This window comes from Nyctereutes procyonoides, unplaced genomic scaffold (assembly GCF_905146905.1).
Source record: "Nyctereutes procyonoides isolate TBG_1078 unplaced genomic scaffold, NYPRO_anot_genome, whole genome shotgun sequence".
Taxonomy (NCBI): domain Eukaryota; kingdom Metazoa; phylum Chordata; class Mammalia; order Carnivora; family Canidae; genus Nyctereutes; species Nyctereutes procyonoides.
Window position 1 is genome coordinate 55950676 of NW_026575133.1, and position 26394 is coordinate 55977069.

Genomic DNA, 26394 nt, shown 5'->3' on the forward strand with positions numbered 1-26394 from the left:
ACATTTTTTCACAGAACTAAAACAAATAATACTGAAATGTATATGGAACCATAAAAGGCCCTGAACAGCCAAAGCAATCTTGAGAAAGAACAAAGTTGGATGTATCACAATCCCAGATTTCAAGATACACTACACAAAGCTGCAATAGACAAAACAGTATGGTACGACACAAAAACTGACACATAGATCAACAGAATAGAATAGAGAGTCCAGAAATAAACCCATGCTTATATGGTCAATTTATGACAAAGAAGGCAAGAATACACAGTAGGGAAAAGACAGTCTCTTCAATAAATGATGCTGGGAAGAAGGGACAGCTACATGTAAAAGAATGACCACTTGCTCACACCATACACAAAAAGAAACTCAAAATGCTTTAAAGACCTAAATGTGGGGATCCCTGGGTGGCTCAACAGTTGAGAGCCTGCTTTGGGCCCAGAACGTGATCCTGGAGTCCCAGGATCAAGTCCCACATCAGGCTCCCTGCATGGAGCTCTTTCTACTAAAGGCTTCTCCCTCTGCCTGTGTCTCTGCTTCTCTCTCTCTCTCATGAATAAATAAATAAAATCTTAAAAAGAAAAAAAAAAAAGACCTAAATGTGAGACCTGAAGCCATAAAAATCCTAGAAAAGAATGTGGATACTTATTTCTTTGACATTGGCCTTAGCAACATTTATCTAGATTTGTCTCCTGAGACAAGAGAAAGAAAAGCAAAAGTAAACTTTTGAGACTACATCAAAATAAATGTTTTTGCACAATAAAGGAAACTATTGACAAAATAAAAAGGCAACTCTACTGAATGGGAGAAGGTATTTGGAAATGACATACCCACTAAGCGGTTAGTACCACAATATATGAAGAATTTACACAACTCAACACCTTCAAAATAAATAATCTGATTAAAATTAGGCAGAGAAACTGAAAAGACATTTCCCCAAGAAGACATACAGCTGACCAACAGACACATGAAAAGATGCTCAACATCACTCATCATCAAAGAAATGCAAACCAAAACCACAAAGAGCGATCACCTCACACCTGTCAGAATGCCTAAAATCAAAAAGAAGTTTTTAAAATTTTAAATATTTTTTAAAAAAATTTTTAATTTAAAAAAAGAAATCACAAGTGTTGGCCAGGATGTGGAGAAAAAGGAACTCTCATGCACTGTTGGTAGGAACACAAACTGGTGCAGCCGCTGTGGAAACAGTATGCAGTTTCCTCAAAAAATTAAAAATAGAAATACCATATGATTTCCACTACTGGATATTTACCCAAAGAAAATTAAAGCACTAATTTGAAAAGATATACGCACCCCTATGTTTATTACAGAATTATTTACAGTAGTCAAGATATGGATGTAACCCAAGTGTCCACAGCTGCAGGGTAGGGCAGCCAGGGTGGCTCAGTGGTTTAGGGCCGCCTTCAGCCAGGGGCCTGATCCTGGAGTCCCGGGATCGAGTCCAGCATTGGGCTCCCTGCATGGAGCCTGCTTCTCCCTCTGCCTGTGTCTCTGCCTGTCTCTATGTGTCTCTCATGAATAAATTAATAAAATCTTAAAAAAAAAAAAGATGCAGGGTACACATACAATTGAATATTAGTCAACATTTTTTTAAAAATTTAGATCTTGCCATTTATGACAACATGGGCAGACTTACAGGGTATTATGCTATGTGAAAGCAGTCAGAGAAAGATAAATACCATATGATTTCACTCCTTCATGGAATCTAAGAAAAACGCAAATAAACAAGAAGAATCAGATTCATAAATACATAGAACTGATGGCTTCCAGAGGAGACAGGGGTGAGGGGAAAGACAAAATGAGTGAAGGGAGTTAAGAGATACAGGTTTCCAGCTATAGAACGAGTAAGTCTTGGGGATGAAAGGTATGGAAAAGAGAATATAGTCAATGGTATTGTAATGGCATTGTATGGTGACAGATTGTAGCTACACTTGTGGTAGAGAGTTGTTGAATCACTATGCTGTATATCTGAAACTAATATTATATTGCATGTCAACAAGAAGGAAAGAGGAGAGGAGGAGGGAGGGGAGGAGGGAAGAAAGGAAACAATTGCTTCATGTCTGAGCACACTTCAAATGTGCCCTGGCCTACCTCAGGACTAAGCTAGGAACTGACCTTGTAATATATCTTATTTAAGATTTCAAACTGGGGGGGATCCCCAGGTGGCTCAGCGGTTTAGCGCCTGCCTTTGGCCCAGGGTGTGATCCTGGAGTCCCGGGATCAAGTCCCGCATAGGGCTCCCTGCATGGAGCCTGCTTCTCCTTCTGCCTGTGTCTCTGCCTCTGTGTGTGTGTGTGTGTGTGTGTGTGTGTGTATCATGAATAAATAAATAAAATCTTAAAAAAAAAAAAAGATTTCAAACTGGAAAACCCTATCACCCAGCAACTGCTTTTTCTCAGTATCTACCCTAGAGAAACACACGCATTGCAAAGAGGCATGTGTGCAGCCAAGTTTACTGTAGCAGCTTTTGTAACAGTAGAGGATTTAGAAATAACTTAAATGTCCATCAGTTAGGGGAAGGTTCTCAGGAAAGCTATATAGGAGTTGGACAAAATCAAGAAGTCTTAGATTTGCAGACAGGAAGCAGTCACCAAGATGTCCCGTTGAGGGGGACGGGGAACAACAGCCCAGTGCTTGCAGTGCAATGCACTTACCTTGTCTTAAGTTCTAAGGTATAAATACAAGTACGTAAAGCATCTGAACACCAACAAACTCCTAACAGAGGTTGATGTCTAGAGAAGGACTAGGATTAGGAGTGGTTGTTGAGGGAGATTTTGTTTCCTCTAGAAAGTTTGCATTTTTCCCCCTACAGAGAATGTATTCATGCATTACTTTAGTAATGAAAATTCTATGTAACCATTTAAGTTTTTTAAAAAAGAAAGAAAGAAACTGACTCTGTTCGATACAATTCAATTATGTGTTGGGGCAATTTCTATCTGAATCTGACACATGCTTTCCAGGAGGCTGAGAGCTCAGCAGTGGAGAGAGTAGGCTTTGCAACACAGATCTTGTTACAATATTACAAGCCCAACACTGTAACTCTGTGGATCGTTAAATTTATATGCTAGTTCAAGAAAGAGGCAGGAAAAGAAAGTATATCAGGCGGGCTTTCTGGGAAATCCACGCAGATGTCCTAGGAGCAATTGCAGGTCTTCTAGTTGAACATTCTAGCTCCCAAACACAACCAACTAGTACACACGTGCCACAAATGGCAGCCCTGCCCAACCACCCATATTCCACTCTAGGCCTAGCTGCTTGTGCCTCAGACTCTTACCAGAATTCCTAACATTAATCTGGATCCCATGGACTAATGAGAAGGAATAATCTGTATGCAAGAGCAGACAAGTGCCAAAAATTATTTATTTACCAGGGCCACCTAACCATATAGAACACTGATTTTTAACCACAGACTCTTCCATCTCTTCAAAGCACTACTCGGAAATACAATATTTTATTATTAAGAACCTAGTAGGCAATACTAAGCTGAGGTGATAGGAATCAGAACAGTACTACTTCTAGTTGGGGGGAGGATAATCTGGAAATGGTCACAAGAAACATGTCTGGGGTGATGGAAATGTTCTGTCTCAAAATGCATTTGTCAAAACTGATTAAACAGCATACTTAAGATCTAAGCATTCCACTGTATGCAAATTATACTTCAATTAAAAAAAAAAAAAAAGAAAGCTACTCAAACACTGTTTCTCTGCTGGCTGCAGCAGAACTTTGAGCTGTCCTATCAGACATCTGAAATCTCTGTTGTGCTATGTAAAGAGCTCGAGTACCATGGCGACAGTCACCATAAAAATAGATAACAAGATTAAAATGGATAGAGGACACATGAATTTAAGAACGGCACACCAAGAGCAATTCATTTTCAGCAGAAGAAAAATAGAAAGAGGAGAGGGAGTTTTTCATTCCACCAGCACTTTGAAAAAAACAGCCACTGGAAGTGGTTGTTTTTACTAAAAGAGTTTTATGGCTTCCCTATACTCAAAGGACAAAAAAGGCTGTGAACGGTTATTTCTTATCATACTTTGCTTTAAAAAAAAAAAAAAGGCATATGAGAGTCTAAGTGTTTCCCATACCTATGATACATGGCCTAAGGAACCAGTTCAAAGCAAGTCAACAAGCCCAGATGATGCACCATACTCTGTGAGGCCCAAGTGATACTGAGATAAAGGAGACCCAGGCCCTGTATCATTAAATGCACAAACATCTCCAACTTTAGTTCTAAATAACCAAGTTCAACCTGTATTTTTATATACATCTAAAACCCTTGTTTCCTACTTCATGAACCCCCAAACTGCTTTACTCCATGTAAAGAGAGCACTTTCTTGCCAAATACTGATTTTTCAAGTGCCAAAATGTGAGGCTGGATCACATGGACATGGAAATCATCTTGTGATATTCTCCAAAGATGAGATAAACCTTCGTTCTGTCTACAGAGCTAAGAAACTTTTGCAAGGGGCTATTTAGCCCTAGCACTGCCCCCTTGCCTGCCAACAAAAAGTAATCCAAAAATATCTAAAAATGTTAAATAATCAGAGTAGATTCTAAATAGGCCATATATTTAAGTAAAGTTTAGGCAAAATTAAACTAAAGCAAATTTTACAGAAAGAGAAATTTTATTTTCTATGTGTAAGCTATTAATAAATTGAAAAAGTAAACATTTTTAACTGGAACCACAAACTTATTGTCTGATATGAAACAAATATATGCACTCCTGGAAAATCCCACTCAAGTTTCTTTCAATTTGTCCCTTGAAATTCTTTGTCCCTAAACTGAGAAAGCCATCACGAGGTTCAGTCTTATCCCTGGCGTCAGGATAGTTTTTAATGTGCTATACCTAGTGATATAAATCTGCGATGTGGGAAATGAAATAGGAAGGAGATGATCAAGGGCACTCCCAGGTCCTCCATAGCCAAGCCAAGTGTCCATTATTCAATTAAAGGGCTCCATCTTCATTCATTCATTATGTTGAGTAAAACCACCCAATAAACACACTGGTCTTCTACATGTTAATCTATTTTATTATTTGCCACTTCCACCCCACCCCCACGTTCTTGCTTCTCTGAAAGACCAAATTAAGTTTTCAGCAGCTCTGGGGTCACCACCCTGACCAACCATGAAACAGTTCTCTTCATTCTTTCCAAAATGGCCCCAGAAGGGTCTCTCAAAAGTGTGAGGTCTCATTTATAAACATTTTTTTTTAAAAGACACATGATGATGTTGACTCAAATACTACACAACTAGAAGTATAACCCCTATTCCACAGTATCTTTCAGCTTTGACAAATCACATAAGAACACTAAGAACTGGAAAGGACTTTGGAGGTCAGTCTAATTCCTGTCCTTCTCTTCTAGAGCATCCCTAATCAATAGCATTCAGCCCCAACTGAATACCTCTAACAAAGGGACGCTCACTACTCCATAGGCAGACATTTCCATTGTTGGACAGCTCTGCCAGCTTAAAAAACCCTTTTTCAATAGTGACCTGAAGTCTGATCTCTCAGTATTTAGGGTTAAAAGGAAACTTAAAGCTCATAAACTTTGGTGTAATCATTCTACAGATAAGGGATCTTGTAATGTATAATCATTCTACAGATGAGAGACCTGAAACAAAGAGGATAAAGCAACTGTTCTATCCAATGGTCATATTCCAACACCACGACCAAAAATGGGTAAATCTACTCTTTCCTGTACCTGATAACCATGAAAGTACATGAAAGCACTATTGTATATCGACCACATGAGTATACTCACTACTCACTGCAGTCATTCCTGATCCTACATCATCCCAGGGTCCCTCCTGAGGATAAAGCCTTGCTTGTTCTTGTTTCCTTTATTTTTTTTAAAGATTTTATTTATTTATTGACACACAGAGAGAGGCAGAGACACAGGAAGAGGAAGAGGGAGAGGGAGAGAAGCAGGCTCCACGCAGGGAGCCGCACGCGGGACTTGATCCCAGGTCTCCAGGATCACACCCCAGGCTGCAGGCGGCGCCAAACCACTGTGCCACCGGGGCTGCCCTCTTGTTTCCTTTAAATCATGCCTTCCCAAACCCCTCATGGCCCAAATGTCATATGACCAGTAGAAGTCATTAAAATACATCCTGTGACTGGATGAATTTCTCATCCAGTTATGAACTAGATTCATTTTTTTAAAAGCCACATCCCACTCAGAGCTCACATTAAGCCATGAACAATAGAAAAATCTCAAAACTTTTTTTCCCACATGATTTGCCCCTCTTCAGCATACCTGGAGTACCACCAGGACTACAGTATACTTGTGAGTTCACAAGACAATGTCTATTCACTTGTCTGACTTCCCCCTTTCAATTAGATTATCAACTGCAGGTCAGGGACTGAGTCTCATTTTGTGACTGCAGTGCTTGACATATAGTAGGTAGGTACTCAAGATACTGAATTAAAATCATCTGTCTTTACTCTATGCTGTCCTTAAACAATAAGACAGGGTTTTGTTTTGTTTTTAATTTTTATTTATTTATGATAGTCACAGAGAGAAAGAGAGGGGCAGAGACATAGGCAGAGGGAGAAGCAGGCTCCATGCACCGGGAGCCCGATGTGGGATTCGATCCCGGGTCTCCAGGATCGCGCCCTGGGCCAAAGGCAGGCGCCAAACCGCTGCGCCACCCAGGGATCCCCCAGGGTTTTAACAGCAGTACTCAAGAGAGTGAAAAAAACAAGCCACAGACTGGGAAAAAATATTTGCAAAAGACACATCTGATAAAGGACTGTTACCCATAATATAAAAAGACCTCTTAAAACTCAACAATTAAGAAAACCAATAACTTGATTACAAAATGGGCCTTAACAGACACTTCACCGAAGAAGATATACAGATGCCAAAAAAGCACATGAAAAGATTTCATCACATGTCACTAGGTAAATGCAAATTAAAACGAGATACCACCACACACCTATTAGAATGGCCAAAATACAGCAATGACACCACCAAATGCTGGTGAGGATGTGGAGCAATACGAAATCTCATTCACTGCTGGTGGGAATACAAAACAATACAGTCACTTTGGAAGACAGTTTGGAAGTTCCTTACAAAACTAAACATACTCTTATCATAGGATCTGGCAATCACACTCCTTGGTATTAATCCAAACAAGTTCAACACTTGTGGCCACATGAAAACCTACAGCAGCTGCAGATGTTTACAGCAGCTTTATTCATAAAAAGTGCCAAAACCTGGAAGCAACTAAAGTGCCCTTTCAGTAGGTAAGTGGATAAACTGGCACATTCAGACAATGGAATATTCTTCAGTGCTATAAAGAAATGAGCTATCAAACCATCAAAAGACATGGAGGAAGTTTAATCACATGTTACTAAGTAAAAGAAGCTAATCTGAAAAAAACTATATGCTGTATGATTCCCACTATATGACATCCTGGAAAAAGCAAAACTGTCCACAGTAAGAAGTAAATGTGGTTGCCAAGGGTTGGAGAGCGGGAAGGATAAATGGGCAAACCACGGAGGATTTCAGGGCAGTAAAAGTACTCTGTAGGATACTTAATGGTGGATACACGTCCACCATTTATACATCTGTCCAAACTCACAGAATGTACAACACCAACAGTAAGCCCTAATGTAATCTATGGTCTTTAGGTGATTTGACATGTCAATATAGGTTCATCAGTCACAGCAAATGTACCACTCTGGTGGAATGTCGACGGTGAGGGAGGATATGTATGTGTGGGGGCAGGAGACAAATGGGAAATCTCTATACCTTCTCAATTTTGCTGTGAACACAAAACTGCTCTAAAAAAAAATACATTAAAAAATATATAACAGTGTTTTTCCCCACTGTGTTATAAATACACATAGAAAAAGCAAATAATAAATTTAAAATGTAAAAAAGTCATTCAACTCCACCCCCTATCCAGTATTAGTATTTTGGTATTAGAATTATTAGGATATTTACTTCCAGCCATTTCTTAGGCACTTTGTTTCTTTAAGATTTGAAATTACATTGCAGATGCACCTCAACTTTTAACAGAAACATTTGTCCATGTTTTTTTTTAAGATTTTATTTATTCATGAGAGAGAGATTGAGAGAGAGAGAGAGAGAGAGAAAGAGAGAGAGAGGCAGGCAGGCACAGGCACAGGCAGAGGGAGAAGCAGGCTCCATGCAGGGAGCCCAACATGGGACTCAATCCCGGGTCTCCAGGATCAGGCCCTGGGCTGAAGGTGGCGCTAAACCGCTGAGCCACCCGGGCTGCCCTGTCCATGTTATTTTAAAGCTATTTCTAAACACAATTTTTTTTTTTTAAAGATTTGAGACAGAGTGTGTAAATGGGATGGGCCGAAGGAGAGGGAGAGAAAATCTCAAGGAGACTCTCCACTGAGTGCAGAGCCCAAAACCAGGCTTGATCTCACAACCCTGAGATCACAACCTCAGCCAAAACCAAGAATTGCCCACTTAATCCATTGCGCCACCCAGGTGCCCCCTAAACATTATTTCTAATGGCTTCATAATATTCCATTATAATGACATATCCATCAGAATCACTTATAAATTACTTTCAGCCCAGTCACATCACTGGATGTTTAGGCTATTTCTAACTTCTTATCACTTTAGTAACAGTTAAAAAAAAAAAACTGAATAATCTCTGTGCATAATCATCATCTAACATTTTGGATATGGTCTTAGCTGTACCTCCACCTCCAAAAGTGAAATAAACTTACCAGAATGTACGAACAATTCAAATTTTTAAAACTAAATCAGACTTCCTATTTAGAATTTCTTTTCTAATTTGGGCCTTCATTCTGGATGACTGTGAACCCTGATCTATCAACTAAATAAGCAACCTGTCCCAACTCTGTGCCATCAACAAAGCTGACAAACACACCTTCTGTATCACGATCCACAACACTGGAAAAGATGTTGAGTAGCTCAAGGCCAAAAATAGAACCCTGCGACACTAATTTTCAGACCCCATTCCAGGTTGACTCAGTGCCACTAGTTAACAGTTTTTGCATATGACTGTCAAATTAATAACACCACCCAGCCCACATTCTACCGCTTATTTAATACGGACCATCACATCTTAAGAAACTGTTAAATACTTTACCAAAGCCAGAGTGCACCATAGCTACTGCCTCATTCCTCTGTTCTAGTAACAGAACCACCATATAAAACAGGAAATGGATTCAATTTGATACCGTTAGGCTGACTTTTGATTATCCTTACACCCTACCACCACACATTTTTAACCAAAGAGCACTTCAGCTCTGACTTCTATTACTGTCACAACAGCAACAGTTTAAGTAATCAGATTGTGCAACCTGTAGCTCACCTGGGGAAATGCTCAGAATCACTGGTGGTTATGAACTTCCAGGGTAAACCAAACTGTCTCTAGACCAGAGAGCCCTGAATTTACTCACTTCAGCTGGTCCTAAAATAAGCCTAGTTTTCCAGGGGTCATTTGCACAAACACCTGGGTTTAAACCAATAATTCTGCGGTCATTTTGAATCCTGGATTATAAATCTCTGAACCCTAGAGGCCTACCCCCTGGGGGGTTTCTTACGACTAGTGAAATAAGAAATGACAGAGCCCCTCTCTTTGCTCTTCCTTTACTACTGACTCATACAACCAAAGATCCTGAGAATCTAATGTCATATGGCATTTGACAGTGGTGACTCACATCTCCCCAAATTATTACCCCAACATCATTCTCAGAAGATACATGCCAGGAGCCACCATCTACCGATGCCAGCCAGAAGTAGAAAATGGGAGGGCTTGAGAAATCTTGAGGTCACTAGAAATTGGCCTCACAATACATAACACAGCCCAAAGCCCTAATTAGTACCATTCCAATCATCAGAAAAATCTTTCAAAGTCCTAGCCAGCAGTAACTCAGAAAGTGCTGGCCTTTTGGCTTGCCTAAAACAAATTACTTGCACACAAATATCTCAGATTCCATCATGTCACACTCTACCCAAATCCCCCAGTGGCCACTCAGAGCCAGGACAGCCATCCCAAATTCCCTAGGTTGGCATTTAAAGTCTCTTGAAAGATCAGGTCACAAACCCAAAGGCCTGCCGGACTAAACAAGAAATATAGAGCAACCACACTCATGCAACAGGGAATGCTGGCACAATGACAACTGGCGACCATAGGACCTGTCTCCTGTCCACAGGGGTTCACCACTGCTCACTGCCTGATCTGATTCTTTTTATTATTATTTTTATTTATTTATGATAGTCACAGAGAGAGAAAGAGAGGCAGAGACATAGGCAGAGGGAGAAGCAGGCCCCATGAACCGGGAGCCCGACATGGGACTCGATCCCGGGTCTCCAGGATCGCGCCCTAGGCCAAAGGCAGGCGCCAAACCGCTGCGCCACCGAGGGATCCCTGATCTGATTCTTTAACGGAGCCCCAAATCCAGAGGTTTTCTGGATTGTTCCAATTCTTTCAAACCTTTGTGTTCTCCAAATTATAACACTTCTGTAGGTAGAACACGTTCTCTGGGTCTCTGGTTTACAACCCCTATATTTTGATCCTAACCAACCTTTCCAGACTGGCTTCTCCCCACTCTCTAACAAGAACCCTCTATTTCATCCTAACCCCAAGCCTTCGTCCAGGCTACACACACACACACACCTGCAGGGCACCATGCAACACCTCAGAGGGTTCATCCCAGACTTCCTTCTCTATCCCCAAAAGTTTTCCCAAGCCACTCCAGCCCAAGCTGCTTGCCCCCTCTTATGAACCTGACAGGTGCTTATTTCTCCCTTTGGCATTTAATCATCTTGCCTTGCTCCTTAATCATCGGTATACCTTATCTCTCCAACTAGCCTGTAAATGTTCAATCTCTTCCTCATGCTTCCTTCCACTTACAGCACTGGTAAGGGGAGCCCTGCACATGAGCAGCTTAATAAACATTTACTAGATGTGAAAACTCTCCATAACTGTGTTTTTCAAACTCTGGGTTATATCCGTGACCGAGTGGTTAAGTCAACTTCTTGGGAGACAGTGAGCTTTTTTAAATGAAAAATAAAAGAATAGAAAATAAAAGCACCCAAGGAGACTGCACCAAGCAAAAGAAAGGAGTACTTCAAGAACTTAAATTAGATTTTTACATACATGATTTCGTGTACCTGGGTCATGATGTCAATTTTATTTCTTAATGTAGGTCACAGACAAAAAAAAAAAAAACAGTGCAAAACACACACACACACACACACACACACACTACTGTTTGAAGAGTAAATTAGCTCAACCAACGCTCCGTGAAATTTTTTTGACAATCATATATTCCCTATAAAGGAAAAATATCTGACGGCCGCCTCTGCCCACGCAAGGCAGCTTTCCCCCGCTAGTTCACTGATCCTGCGTCTCAGAGAAACAAGGAGGCTCAAGGACTGTAAGTACGTTCTCCACTCCATTCTGCAACTTTTTGCAATCATCCTTCAAATTCGCCAGCCCTCAGATGTTGCAAGTTGAGGCTTGGGGAATTTGCTCAGCAAATCACCCTAAATCACCCTTGCAACAAGAAAGCGGAATTCAGAGCTCAGGAAAAAACCGGCACCAGCTCCCCCGCTGCAGGTCGCTCTGTTCCTGAGAACTGGCAATGGCACGGGTTAGGACAGATCTGGCCCTGGGAAGGGCAGTACCCTTGCTGGTCACTGTGCAGCTCCCCTGTCTTGTGGCTTCCCCACACCCACACCATCACCCTCCCAAACACCCCTAGGAAGGGACACCGGGACTAGCCTGAAGGTCTCAGTGGAGAGCATAATTCAACCGGTTTCAAAGCCCAATAATTTTTGTGTTTAGCAAATTCCATTCTTCCCTCCAATCTCCAATCCCAAGTTACTTTGCCAACTTCAGGACCAAGCAATGTCATCTGAATGACAATCAGAACATACGTTTCCAATTCAGACCCTCAGTCCCACTCACTAGCATCCTCTACTGCTGGGACCTATGACCTACGACCAAGACAACATCCCACTCAACGTGTCTTCCCTCTCCTGGCTTTGGCAGCCTGGTTTCCCACCAATCGCAGAGCTTCAGTTGCTTGCAAGACACCTATGTTTGGACGTCTTGGCAAATACAAGAAACCTCTGCAGCCTGTCAATTGCTTCTCTCCAAAATACACATTTCCGATTTCTCGAGTTACCAACTACAGCAGTTCCAAGGCTCTGGCGTGTAATCAATTTCCACAAAGAATTAATTTCCATTCATCCCCTTCCTTCACCCTGCCCCTGTCAACAGATTATTTCAACAGTAATGCTTCTAAAATCCACCCTCTTTCCCATTTCCAGTTATCCCAGTCCAAACTCTGAGCACTCTACAACTATAACTGTCTACCGATTTGTCTCTGAACATTACTTTTAAAAACCTTTCCAAATACCCTTTTATTACGTCACTCTCTGGCTCAAAAATCTTTAATGTCCCCCCAGTACACACAGGGTAAAGTGCAATTCCCCAGTCTGGCTTTCTAGGACTTTCACAATCTTAACCATTGTTCCTCTGCATCTTTATCTCCTGCTCAGGAAACGTTCCCTCGTCTGGCCAAGCCCATCTCCTGTCTCTCAGGAAGGCCATGGTCAATCGCACCTCAGGACCCATCTCGAGGGTCTCATCCTCAGGAATACATTTCTAGTGATTCCTGTGCATAGCACTCTTCTCCGAGCTCCAACAGCACCTCTTCTTTTTTTTTTTAATTTTTATTTTTATTTATGATAGAGAGAGAGAGAGAGAGAGAGAGAGAGAGAGAGAGACAGACATAGGCAGAGGGAGAAGCAGGCTCCATGCACCGGGAGCCCGACGTGGGATTCGATTCCGGGTCTCCAGGATCGCGCCCTGGGCCAAAGGCAGGCGCTAAACCACTGCGCCACCCAGGGATCCCAACAGCACCTCTTCTATACCTCATACTTTGACAGCTAATTGTGTTTCATCTTTATTATTATTTTTTTTTTTGAGAGAGAAAGGCAGAGGGAGAAGCAGGCTCCGTGCTGAGCAGGGAGCCCAACATGGGGCTCGATCCCAGGACCCAGGGATCATGACCTGAGCTGAAGGCGGACACTCAACCAACTGAGCCACCCAGGTGCCCCTGTGCCTTATCTCAAGGTCTTCTTTCAGGTGCTCAAGGATTTGTCTTCTCCATGAGATTATAAACCCTGGAAGGAATCATCTCATGTATCTTTTGTATCCTCCCTCACTGAAATAACTGTTTGAACCTATTCTCCTAGGGCAATATCTCTGCAACCTCTGGCACCTGTTACTTCTCTCCCTCTCTTGCCTTTGGGCCTTGGCCAGTGGGTAATATATTCTCCAAGTGCCTAACTTTATTTCATAACTTAGTACCCTAAATCCATTCCCCAACTCTAACCTTTCCTTTGATATTCTTCCTCCCACCTCCCCACCCCCAGCATTTACAGTAATTTAGGCAGCCACAGCACATTAATTTGAACTTGAGCTCTCAAATCACTTCCACCTGGTCAGTAGGATTTCTGAGGCCTTAGATTTCTTGTGTGCCTCCTATCATCTCTCCCTAAGAGCCTGGCACAGTCCTGAGAACACAGCAGCCCCTCAAAAGTACCTGTGGAGTTGAACTTAATTGCTGTTTCCCTGTGTTTCAAATTCCTTGAGACCCAGAACCTCTGTTTACACAACACCTCAGGAGGGTGTCAAGAAAAAAAAAGGCTTCAATACCTGTTGATCACTCACTTTCAGGCAAACTGCACCAGAGACACTTTAATAGAAGGAGTGTAAAGAAGACAGTGGTGGCCTGTAGGTAACCCTGCAGCCGGCGGCCTGACATCACGAAAAACGCCTGCCTGGTGGGAATGTGGCAAAGCCACCGACAGCTGCCCAGGACTGCCTGACCTCAAGGAGGCAGTGGCACCCCCACCGCCGGGCAGGTGGGCTTCTTTAGATTTCTGAGTCAATCCTAAAGTGAAGGCGCTGAACCCTTAACTCCAAGACAGGGAGGAAAATTCTGCCTTTGAAATTGTTTGCACATGACAAACTCCCAGTCCAGGCCCCCACCCGAGCACCCACAGGCCCACAGCACCAGTTCCAAGGAGGGCCCCCCTCCGTCCCCCCCCCCTGCGGCGAGGAGAGACAGGGTTACACCGCCTGGAAGGAAGTGGGGGTGCACAAAAGGGGGCAGAGGGGCGGGGGGCGGCCCCCGAGGTGGAGGGTGTGTCGCGCCGCGCGTCCCGAGCCCGGCACTCGCTCGGAGGAGCGGGCAGGGACGCGCGGGGCGCCGCGAGGGCTGGGCTGGCGGCCCAGCCGGAAAGGGTCAGGGAGGGGGCAGGTCGGTCCCGTCGGAGAGGCGACTCCGGACGGCCGCTCAAAGTTGGGGAGGGGGTGCCTGCGCGAGCGCCCGCGGCGGCCGAGATAAACAAGGCGGCGCACGGCGGAGCGGGCGGCCACCCCCCACCCCGCCCGCGCGGGCACCGGCGCTGCCGCAGCGCCCCCGCGCCCCGCCGGCCGCTGCCCCCCGGCGCCCGCCCCCCGGGCCCTCCGGCCGCCGGCCCGGCCCCCCAGGCGCGCGGAGCGTGGGAAGTTCCCGGGCCGCCCCCGTCCCCGCGCTGCAGCGCCGCGAGGTCCCCGCGCAGCTCACCTCGCCCCGCCACGCGCAGCAGCGCGGGCCGGGCAGCGCCCGCTCGGACAGCTCGGCCTGGCTCGGGCTGCAGCGGCCGCGGCCCCTGCGCGCCCACCCGGCGCGGCCCGCCGCCCCGCTCCGCTCCGCTCCGCTCCGCTCCGGCCGCCCGCCCGCCCGCCCGCCGAGGCTCCGTTCGCGCCCACCTGGCCGGCCTGCCCTCCCTCTCCGGGACACTGCGCTCACGTACGCGGCCGCGGCCACAACCCGGCCCGGATTCCCCGCCCGGGAAGGGAGCGGCGGAGCGCGCCAGCCAGCGAGCGAGCGAGCGAGCGAGCGAGCGAGGCTCGGGGACACACCCCCCCAGCGCCCGCCGCCCGCCCCCCGCCCCCCTCCCCAGCCCCAGCCCCAGGCGCCGCGCGCGCACGCGGCCTGCGCGCCCCGTCCCCTCCCCTCCCCTCCCCTCCCCTCCCCTCCCCTCCCCTCCCCTCCCCCTTCCCCGGCCGCGCGCGCCCTCCCCGCACACACACACACACACACCCCACCCCCCGCCTCCCGTAGACAGTGGGCGCTCAATAAGTGCCCCAGCGACTCCTCAAGCACATGCGCACTTGAACCTGACCGAGTCGTGACACCCCCCTCCCACCCCCACCCCCGCCCCCGCCCCCGGATCGGAACCGGCGGCTGCAGCCCCAAACCAAACTTGAGTGTTTGCTTTTTTTCACTGAACCGCAAACCCGAGCCAAAGTTTCTTGCTGTTGTTTTTCCAGGCCTGGCTCCGGGATGGGCTTCTCCCGGAGAGGCCGAGCTCGCCCCGGGGCGGGAAGGAAGCCGGAGAGCTCCGGGCGCCGCCGGGGACCGCAGAGACCCAGGCCGCGCTGCCGGCGCCCGCCGCGGGCGCGAGCGAAAGCGCCTTAGAGGAGGGAGCCTGGGAGCCGGTCTTTCCATTTTCCTCCGGGGTCAATGTTTTCTTCTCCATTTTATGACATTTTACTCGATTTTACCCGTTCCCAGCTGTAAAGTGAGGCGTTATTTACTCTTTCTGGAATTAAATGAAAGAAAGTTAACTATTAGCTTTCGGCCCTTATGTAAACGATACCAGTTGCTTCTGGCACCGTTAGGCTCTGGCTTTTGTGTAATTTGTAACAAGGAGAATTGAAGCTGTTCCATTGTGTTGCTCTATGTTTTTCAGAGATAAGACCACAGAGTCAAAACGGTAGTGAGGGGCCCCGAGTGTCTATAGGTATGGGTGACATACATTTATAATCAAGTAAATGTAAGGAATGGAAGAAATGATTCCCCTCCCCCTCCAAAGAAAAGTTTTAGATCTTTTTGGACATACTTGTTGCACTTCTTCAACTTGAGGTATGCTGTTTTTCTTGCAGAGAGGCAGTGGGGTGTGTGCTGGCAAGGACTAAACTTTGCAGTCAGACAAGCCTGGTTTGCAATCCTGATTTTACTGCTTTATCTTTATGATCTTCAGCAGATTTTTATCTCTCTGAACCTCAGCTTCTTTATCTGTAAGATGAAATAGGAAACAGGTATAGTGCCTAGCTCATACCAAATAAGCAATAAATATTATTTCCTTTCCCCCTTCTCTCACCATTAGTTACATAAGAAAAATATCTAAATAGAACCAAATCCTTATAGGACATATGTTTTCAACTGGGGATGAGTTTGCCCCCAGGAAACATTAGAAATGTTTGGGCGATGGGGGGGGGGTGCACAGAGGAGGGGAGGATTGTACTAGCATCTAATAGGTATAGGCCAACTATGCTGCTAAACATCCTGCAATGGGCAGGACAGCCCCACACAAGAAATTACCTGGCCTAAAATGTTAGTGGTGCCGCTGTTGAGAAATCCTGCTATAGGATAATTCTGCTATCAGATAGTCCACCAAAGACTTCTACCTTTCAACTCTCATCCTCAAGGAAACATTCTTGCTTTGCATTAAATAGAACAAGAATGAAACCACTGTGGGGATCACAGCAATTCTACCAATGTACAAAGCCTTTCCTTAACGTGAAAATGCAGATTCAAATTTTATATTTTATTATTAAAGGAGGGATCCCTGGGTGGCGCAGCGGTTTGGCGCCTGCCTTTGGCCCAGGGCGCGATCCTGGAGACCAGGGATCGAGTCCCACGTAGGGCTCCCGGTGCATGGAGCCTGCTTCTCCCTCTGCCTGTGTCTCTGCCTCTCTCTCTCTCTCTCTCTGTGACTATCATAAATAAAAAAAATTAAAAAAATATTATTAAAGGAGTATTTTATAGTTAATTGACAATAATGTATGCTCCCTTATTATTAAGGTATTTTATATATTATGTATTACTGTGGCTTATAAATGGTTTTATGTTCTTTCTTCCCTTTTCCCTAAACGGTGGGTGTTTATTCACTGTATGTTCACCTCTCTGCTAAGTTCCTCACCTATCCTGAAGTTTGTAATATAGTCCCTGCCCCCAAGGAACATACAGCGTAGTTGAAAGTGGATTCATACACATGGAACAATTAAGGAACAATACAAGAGAGCATATAATTAAGCTTTAATTGCTGCACCCAGACTAAGGCGGCCCAGAGGAGAGGGAAGTGAGTTCAGCAGCAACAGCCCCGCACTGCCTATGTGGCTGAGGTGTTCGGTAAATGTTTACTGAATACAAAATCAAGAAGGCTTTTTACATGGCGTAGGACTCCAACTAGTATATAAACTCCTTTACAGTGCTTAAACTGCTAGGTTTTGCAAATGGAGTTGGTGCTGGGCTATGAGTTTATTTTTCTTAAAACATCTAGTTCAAACTTGTAACCAAACCTCTCTATTTCCCCCAAATGATTGAACTTTAATAAAACGGAAACAATCATTCATTTGACAAATATGTGAGTTCCTGCTGTGTAGAGAGTGAACCAAAAAAATCTCTAAGTTTGAACAGAACTCATTGCTTATGCTGTTTGAGACTTTTGTGAACACAGGCCAGCAAAAGGCGTATGCGCTCTCTCTCTCTCTCTCTTTCTCTCTCCCTCTCTCTCTCTCTCAGTGTGTACTTCACACATACCCCTTTCCACTGCAGGTATATACTTGCACAGTATGCATTCCAGAGTCTTGCACATTAACACAGGCTCAGAGAAAACTTCCCATCACAAGCAGCCATTACCAAACACACACCCAGCACTTAGCACCCTCATAAAGAATCCAGGCCCTGTTCTAAAGACACATCGAATAACACACACGTTACACAAAGCAAATCGTAGAAAGACTTTAACTTGCTGGTTTGCAGTCTTGGCTCTCCCATTACTAGAGCTTGCCCTTCGTGGAGGCTGTCCTAGAACTGCCCTTCACCTTGCTTCTTCCCATACTGTAGCCCCCTATTACAATGCAGGCATCTTCTACCTCTTTTCATAAAAGTTTTTAGCTTCTTGGAGAGCATTTCCCATTAGCTGAAGTTAAGCAAAGCAGACCCAAGCTCTGTCTCTCTCTTTTTTTTTAAGATATTTTTTTTATTTTTTTTAATTTATTCATGAGAGACACAGAGAGAGAGAGACAGAGACATAGGCAGAGGGAGAAGGAGGCTTCCTGTGGCTAGCCCGATGTGGGATTCAATCCCAGGACCCCAGGATCACACCCTGAGCCGAAGGTAGACGCTGAGCCACTCAGCCGTCCCTCTGCCTCTTATTATATGGACACATTTACAGGTGATTTTTAGGGCAGTATGAGTCTAAGATTACCACCATCCCCAATTCCCTGATGTAACTACTTCCAGCCTTGGCTCCCTACTCAGCTTGAAACTCCTCAAAGGCTTCCCATAGCTTTTATAATAAAGTCCCAGCAATGCTCATTAAGATCCTTCATGGTGTGGCTCCTAATTACTTCTCCAGTCACTGCCTGCCTCTCTGTTTCTACCCCCTTCACTCTGTACTCCAGACATGCTACATAGAACTTTTGTCCTCTGCTTGAACAGACTTTTTCTTTACTTGATACTTGCTCTTTTCTCTGCCTAGAACACTCTTCACCGCATTCTCTCACCTCTTTACCTGGCTATTCCTACTCATTCCTCAGGCATCAGTTTAGATAGCACTTTCTCGAGCCTCCAAGACTGGATTAGGTGCCTCTCCTTTGTGTCCAATAGCACCCTGTACTTACCCCCATTACACTGCACTGAGATCTCCTTTCTCTTGTCCTAATCCCCTATGAGACTCAACATTCTATGTGGACAAGGAGCAGATCTTGTTCTCCATTGAATACCCAACATTTGGCACAGTGCCTGGCACGTGGTAGGTACTTACTAAACATTGATTAATAATGAATTGCTGGTTGGACTAGGGGACTGATGGGAGCCATTCTATTCATGGTCTGGGCAATCCCTGGTTCAAAGCATGCCTCAGATGCTCTGTAGATTCCAGGGCTGGTGAAGACTTTCCAACCACTTATTTAGAAGAGGATGGGGCCTATGAAATGAATGGAGTCCTCAGGTTCCACTCCCCACCAGAACCTAATTTTATACCTAACCCAGCCTCCTGAGCTCCAGATTCCTGTCACCAATTAATTACCTACTTGACATCTCCACTTGGATGTCTAATAAGATCTCAAATGTACCATGTCTGAAACCAGACTTCTGATTTCCCTCCAAAAATCTCCTTCTCCTCACCTCAGTAAATGCCAATTCCGTTTTTGTGGTCGCTCGGGAAACAAACAAGCAAAAACTTGGAGTCATCCTTAACTCCTTACTTTTTCTCACACTCCACATCCAATCCTCCAGAAAATCCTGTTGGTTCTATCTATGAAATATATCCAGAATCTGGCTATGTGCTCCCCCCTCCCCTCCAATTTCCAGCACTACTTCCCCAGCCAGACCACTACCTCCCTGACCTGGACTCCTAACTGCTCTCCCTGCTTTTTCTGTTACCTCCTTATCCAACACCATGGGAGGCAGAGTGATCCTTTTAAAACCTAAGTCAGATGATATCACTATTCTGCTCAAAATCTTCAATGGCTACCTACCTCACTCACTACAAGGTCCTACCTAGTCTTGCCCCCAGTCAACTCTCTGGCCTCACTGCCCACCACTCTTCCCTGGCTCACTCAGTGCCAGCCACATTGGCTTCCTTGCTGTTCTTAGACCCACTTCCAAATCAACCTTTCCAAGGCTATTCTTTTAGTTTGGAATGATCTACCTCCAGATATCCATATGATTGCTCCATCAGTTGATTCAGGTCCCTGTTCAAATGTACCCTTTTGAGAAAGGCAGTCTCTAGCTAACCTATCTAAAATAGCACCACCCGGGATCCCTGGGCGGCGCAGCGGTTTAGCGCCTGCCTTTGGCCCAGGGCGCGATCCTGGAGACCCGGGATCGAATCCCACGTCGGGCTCCCGGTGCATGGAGCCTGCTTCTCCCTCTGCCTATGTCTCTGCCTCTCTCTCTCATTCTGTGTGACTATCATAAATAAATAAAAAAAAAAATAGCACCACCCAACCATCCCTTGGCCCTGCTTTAGTTTTCTTTCTAGCACTTATCATCACCTGACAGCCTGTTTCTATCCACTCAACTATAGGCTTAAGGATAGGAGAGACTATATTTTGTTTACTGCTGTATCCCCACCTTCTAGAATAGTGTCTAGCATATAACAGACATTCAAGAAATAATCATGAATTCAGGGTCTGATTAGACTACCAAAAAGTTACTCCTGAACCATGTCCCTCCTTATCCACTGCTTTAGCCCCAACTAATCCCTCCAGAATTTAAATGTCCTACGGTGGGGCACCAAGATCCCAGCTGCCCAATTGTTTGCCACCTGCTTCTCATCCACTTACACTAGGGAGTTCTACTACCTCTACGATACACAGTTCTAAACACAGCTTCCATATCACAACCTCAAACCAGGCTATGGAGTCAAACAAAAAGGATAATACTGCTGTTTTTGTAACATACTTTATGGTTTTCTTTTGATTGAGAAAAAGCACAATATATCCTCATGGACAAAAACAGGCCCAGCACCTATTTTAAGCATGTTCATTCTAAAAGGCACAAGACTCAGAAACTCCAAAGAGAAGGTAGTGTTTGGGTATGCCTGAGGCAAATGTGTCCTGTCTCTGATCTATTCAATCTGTAAAGCTTTCCTGGAGAAGATGGGCTTTGCATTTCATTAAAGAGAAAGGATTGATAGGTTGCAAGTAGGTTGTTCAAAGCTTAAGGGTATCCCTGGAACAGCTTGCTCAGATCTGCATGGCCACAATTTCAAGCAAACGAGTCCTCACATGTGTGAAGATACCCACGGATACACTCCACTGCATAAATACCCAGAACTGTGCCTACTTCCTCCCAGCTCTAAAAGTTGGTGAATATGAGCAAGAGTACATAATCAAAAGGGAGGAAAAATGAGCTGGCTTTGGGAACGTGGACCATAAAGCCCTATGACTCTGGGTATGAAAGAATGTGTAAGCCCAGGCAGGCTCTCTCTGCACATCTGGTTTTTCCTTTTATGCTTCTGTGATTTCTATGACACAGGAAATCCATTCTGGAACAGCCCTGTCTGCTTTCTAGTGAGTGCATTAAAAATGGGGATTAAAAGTATGTTTATCTCACTGTTCAGAGCAGGAAGATAAAATCCAGAACAGTACCTTTTTGAGGGTGGACCAACTCCAGCTTCATCCTACATTGCACCCCAGGGGAGATGCTAAGTAACTGAGACCAGAGGAGTGCAAGTCCAAGGAAAAAATTTCTCCACAGGCTTAAGACTATCTAGACACGGTTCTCACTCTGAAGCATACCAGGTACAGGAAAATACCACGTGGTAAAAATACCAGTTCAGCTCAACTCAACAAATACTATTAAACACTAAGTTCTAGGGCGCCTGGGTGGCTCAGTGGTTGAGCATCTGCCTTCGGCTCAGGTCGTGGTCTCAGGGTCCTGGGATCAAGTCCCTCATCAGACTTCCCCTTGGGAGCCTGCTTCTCCCTCTGCCTATGTCTCTACCCTCTTTGTATCTCTCATGAATGGATAAATAAATCTTTTTTAAAATAAAAATTAAAAAACACTAAATTCTAACAGAGGCCTCCTCCATTAGGCTTCCACATTATAACCTCTGTAATAACAATCTTCTCATAGAAAGTCCTTAAAATGGGCTGAAGCAGCCAGCTTTTCCCAACCATAGGAGAGACAGCAGAGCTATTTAAGGGATAAGCAACACTAAACATGGTGGGAAAGGACAGGAAACATTAGACTGTGAAAGTAAAGAGGACCTGGTTATACATTGGGGTTGCGGTAACCTAAAATCACCTCACCCCCTAGATTACAAAAGTTACCTTAAAAACAGATTGGAGACTATCCAAAGAGAGAGGAGAAAGATCAAGCAAAGGCAAGACAACCAGCCTCAAGCAAAGAATTGCCAGAAAAGTAGACACTGTGAATGCCCACCCATGCCATCCTCTATTTCATTTTCTTGGGTTCCAATCAACAATGATAATGACTTTCCTGCCCTATGTTTTTTCATGTAACTTCACCCTTAGGGCTTCTAGTCTTACTTTCCCTCCCATGGCAGAAAGACCCTCCCAGACCCCTAGTGAAGGGGCTGCTGGCCATTTTTCTAGTGAACTTACCAGAGTTTCATTTTTGTCAAGTTCTTAAACTTCATCCTCTCAACTATATTCCATTTTGTTCATTAGCCTCAATAAGGATTCAGCCCTTCTTCTTTATTCTATAGGACCAAACTCCTGCCCAAGGCAGATTTGCCTGCCACAATCCAGACCACCCAGATCACCAAGAATGGCCCGGACCCTATATATCTCCTACAGGGAGAAATGATCATGCAAGAGTACCATAGTTCTTGACATGTGAAACACAATGGGCACAGGATGATTTGTACTACTCTATATACCATGGAATGGCACCCCATAAACACTGGAAGATGCTGACAGTTTCCACAGCGCCACACCAGTACTGAGCTAACTAACCACTGCCCAGGATGTGGGGTTGATCAACTGAATAACTTTTTGACAAACAAAATGAAAAGATATTTTAAAACCCCATAAACCCATAAGCCAATCAAACAAGAGGCCCAAAAGTCCGCTTCTAAAGGCATTTTAAATGCTGCCAATTATTTTATGACAATTTCTGGCTCTTGCGAAATGAACATCAGACAATATTCCTTATTTGTACCAAACATCTTATTGTATTTGCAGTCAGCACAATTTCTTACATCTCTCATAGATTGGCCTCCATCAACATCCAGTAGGATATTCAACTTCACAAGACCAGTTTATAAGATGCTAGAAGCAAAAAGGGATTGATACACATTGTTAATTCTCTCTTGTGTTTCAGTATAGATTGCAAGGCCTGAAACTTAGATTCTCCTTCCAAAGTTAATTTTTCCAAGTTCAAATCATTTACTGACAAAACTTTCTCTTTTCATAGACCGGCCTAAATTAATTTGTATGAAAAGAATAGGACTTCCTGATCTTTGGCTTTTTGAAGAAAGTCAATCAAACACTTCCTCTTAATCCTACTTCAATTGTGCAGTTCCACACAGATTTTCTTAACCTACAATTCAGCTAGCTTTAGGCCACATTCTGCATTAATAATCCTTATAATACATTGGGAGTAGAAATCATGTGCATTTATAAAATCCTGTTCAATTTCCTTTTTGCATTATCCACCTGGTAACACTCTGATTTCCTCATACTTGTTGTATTCCTTTTTAAAATAGTTTTTAAAGTAATGTATTTATTTGAGAGAGAGCAAGAGCAGAGGGAGGGACAGAAGGAGACGGAATCTCAAGCAGACTCTGCACTCGGCATGGAGCCTGATGCGGGGTTCGATCCCACCACCCAGAGATCACAATCTGAGCCAAAACTATGAGGGGACACCCAACCAACTGAGCCACCCGGGTGCCCCTCTCATACTTGTTTTAGACATGTCCAGTCTCATAATCTTCTCATAAACTGTTGAATCACCAAATCTCAAACTTCTCCTTCTGACAATATAATTGATTGCATCTCAGATTACCCCAACAAGCTTGCAGTGATTCCTGAGGGCAAGAGAAATGGCTAGCAACTGGGTTTTCAGTCATTTAGCACCCAAACATGGGAGTGAAATCTGCCATACACAAGAAGCAGGTTTCTATCCATGCCCAGACCACTCTAGGTTGTTATATCTTGCATATTTCTATTCTTTCTTCATGGCTTACCTCCTGATCTAAACAATCAAGAGGATCTTTGAAATACACTAGCCAATTATCTGCCAGGCCTCTTTGACATGAATACTAGGAGCCAAAATGACTGGAAATCATTACTATCATTTACTTTAGCAACCACTGGCACCATTGCCAGTATGCTAATCCATCACTTGATAAATGGAAGGTATTATTGTCGCTCTGATTTCTTCTATGTTTCAGGAAAAGGTGCAGGAGGTGAGATGCTATAGCACCTTCAGTTAGCTGGAGGAGTTACAAAATGTTGATGGCAGACCTGTGAAATCCAGGTGACACAGCCAGGAGAAAAACTAATTCAATTCAAAAATGCCTTGAAAATAATGCAAGTCTTCACTGAGATTCTCTTTAGGTGGAATCCAACGAAGAATTTCATCTCACCACACACGACAAAGCTTCCAGAAATCCTCTTTTCGAATTTCTGTTCCCTACCTCTCACCAGCAGCTGTTTCTCTCCCCTTCTCTTCCTCTCTTGCACTGTCCTCAACGTTGTTCTCTTTGCTTCCTTATTACCACTTCCCCTCTCTCTCCTTCCTCCTCAAGTGGAGAAATAAGCCTCCTCCCCTCCCGACTTCTGTCTCTTAACTTTGTCAAAGACCTAGCAGCTGACTGAGCCAGCCAAGAATCCTTCCCCTGGAAGTCAAGGAATGGCAAGGGATTGGTATTGTATACATTTAAATTTTAATTTTATTCTTTTTTTTCTTCTTCTCATGACAGCAGTATCAGACCAGACCCAGTCTCCCTGCTGAGTTCCCAAGGAATGCACACAGGGCCTCCACAGTTTTATCCCCAGACCCTTAGAATAGTTGACAAAGGATGTGAAGGACCATTCTTTCCCACTCTCCTTGGACCGCTGACCACCTTTTGCTTGGTGACCTAGCTAGCTGTCCATCACCAGAATTGTTCAGGAGGAAGAAGAATGATCTGTCAGGGACTCCTTATGTCTCTAAGATTCTGTGATTCTAAATGCCCCTGTTCCTTGCAATTCAATGTCCTGTCCTCACTACCTCCTTAAAACTGACTGCTCGCCTTCCTATCCTTTAGCTTTAAGCAGTAGAAGACAGTTGACCCTTGAACAATACGAGTTTGAACTGCATGGGTCCACTTATGAGCAGATTTTTTATCCATAAAGATACGTACAGTATCATAAATTTTCTCTTCCTTATGATTTTCTTAATAACCTGTTCTTTCTCTAGCTTACTTTATTGTAAGAATACACTATATGATAACGTAACATACAAAATACGTGTTAATCAACTGTTTATGTTATAGGTAAGGCTTCCTAGGCAATTTGTAGTTTTCAGGAAGTCAAAAGTTACACATGGATTTTTTTACTTTGAGGGGCACCAGGTGGGGGTGAGCGGGTGGGGGGGTCGGCAGTCTCAACCCTCATGTTGTTCAGAGTCAACTGTTGTTGTTATTGGTCCTTCTTTACCATTTCACTAAAAACTTCCTAATAATCTCATCTCAAAAATCTCAGACTTATCTTCTTCATGATACAGACCATCACAATGTTCCAAAGTTAAATGTTACCTGTCCAACTTCTAATTTGGGTTTGTCGAATTGTGTCCTGTTTATCATACAATAATATTGAAGAAGAATTCTATTTTCTTTTGTCTATCCACATCCATGGAACTCACACTTGGTATGACTCATGGGAACTAGCATACTTAAGAAGTGATAGTTGTGGCAAGCACCCAACTTCCATTATTTTCTGAGGGATAAATAAATAATACTGTGCCAAACTTATTAGACAGGCCTCTCTTTGGAGACAAGTGACAGGAACTCAATTCATGCTAGCTTAAGCAAAAAAATGAATTTGTTGGCTCACTTAACAGGGAAATCCAGGAGTTTGTACTGGCCACCGACACAGCTAGGCCCCAGGTTGCAACAAAGTTGCTAGGGTTTGTGCTCTAAACCTCTCATTTCTGTTTGCTCCTTCTTATTAGTCCCAGTCTTTCCTACTTCAAAAGAGCTCCTCACACATACACCCCCCCCCCCAAGAAAAGAGCTTCTTTCATATGCTTGGGAAGACTGTTGCTGGCAGCTACCAACTATGACATCCCAATTTAGCAACACCAGCAGAACGCAAAATTTCTCCCTTGGTATTCATATACCAGTTCCAGGGAAAGACTCTAATTGATTCTGCTTAAAGAATCAATGGTGGGTTAAAATGCCCACCCTTTGGACCACCATTGCCAGAGGAATAGGACACAACCGTTTTGAGCCTAAATAAAACCACAGGAAATAGAGGACTTATGTCCCAAAGGAATGAATGCTGGACAGAGAAAATGATATATGTCCACTACGGGAATGCAGGGAGGGAAGGACACCATGGGAGTGAAAGGATCTGTGTTCCTGTGCTCTTAATCAGCTGCGCGATTGCTGACAAGCCACTTGGCCTTTTTGAGCCTCGATTCCTCACGTATAAAATGGTTACACGGTAGTTACTAGTACACTATTAAATTCCATGTTACAGATTCCCTATGCTGGTACCAACTGAATTTTCAGACAATGAAAAACTGAGTTAAGTGGAAGAAGGCATTGCAACATTGCTGGCTTGCCTCTCCTCTATTTTTATGCGAGTGCATTTCTGGAGCAC

The 26394-nt window shown here is 44.2% G+C and overlaps 1 protein-coding gene across 3 annotated transcripts in view; it reads right to left on the reverse strand.

Moving 5' to 3' along the window:
• ZNF395 (zinc finger protein 395) overlaps positions 1 to 26394 on the reverse strand; it is a 60144-nt gene that overhangs the window by 32205 nt on the left and 1545 nt on the right. Inside the window, exon 1 of one of the 3 annotated variants that reach the window (XM_055299879.1) lies at positions 14809 to 14922. The exons of 1 other annotated variant lie outside the window; for it this stretch is intronic. The gene's annotated coding sequence lies outside the window, so the exon portion shown is untranslated. Of the gene's footprint in view, positions 1 to 14623; positions 14736 to 14808; positions 14923 to 26394 lie in introns of those variants that run through there. One more of the 3 variants, XM_055299880.1, reaches the window with a different exon arrangement.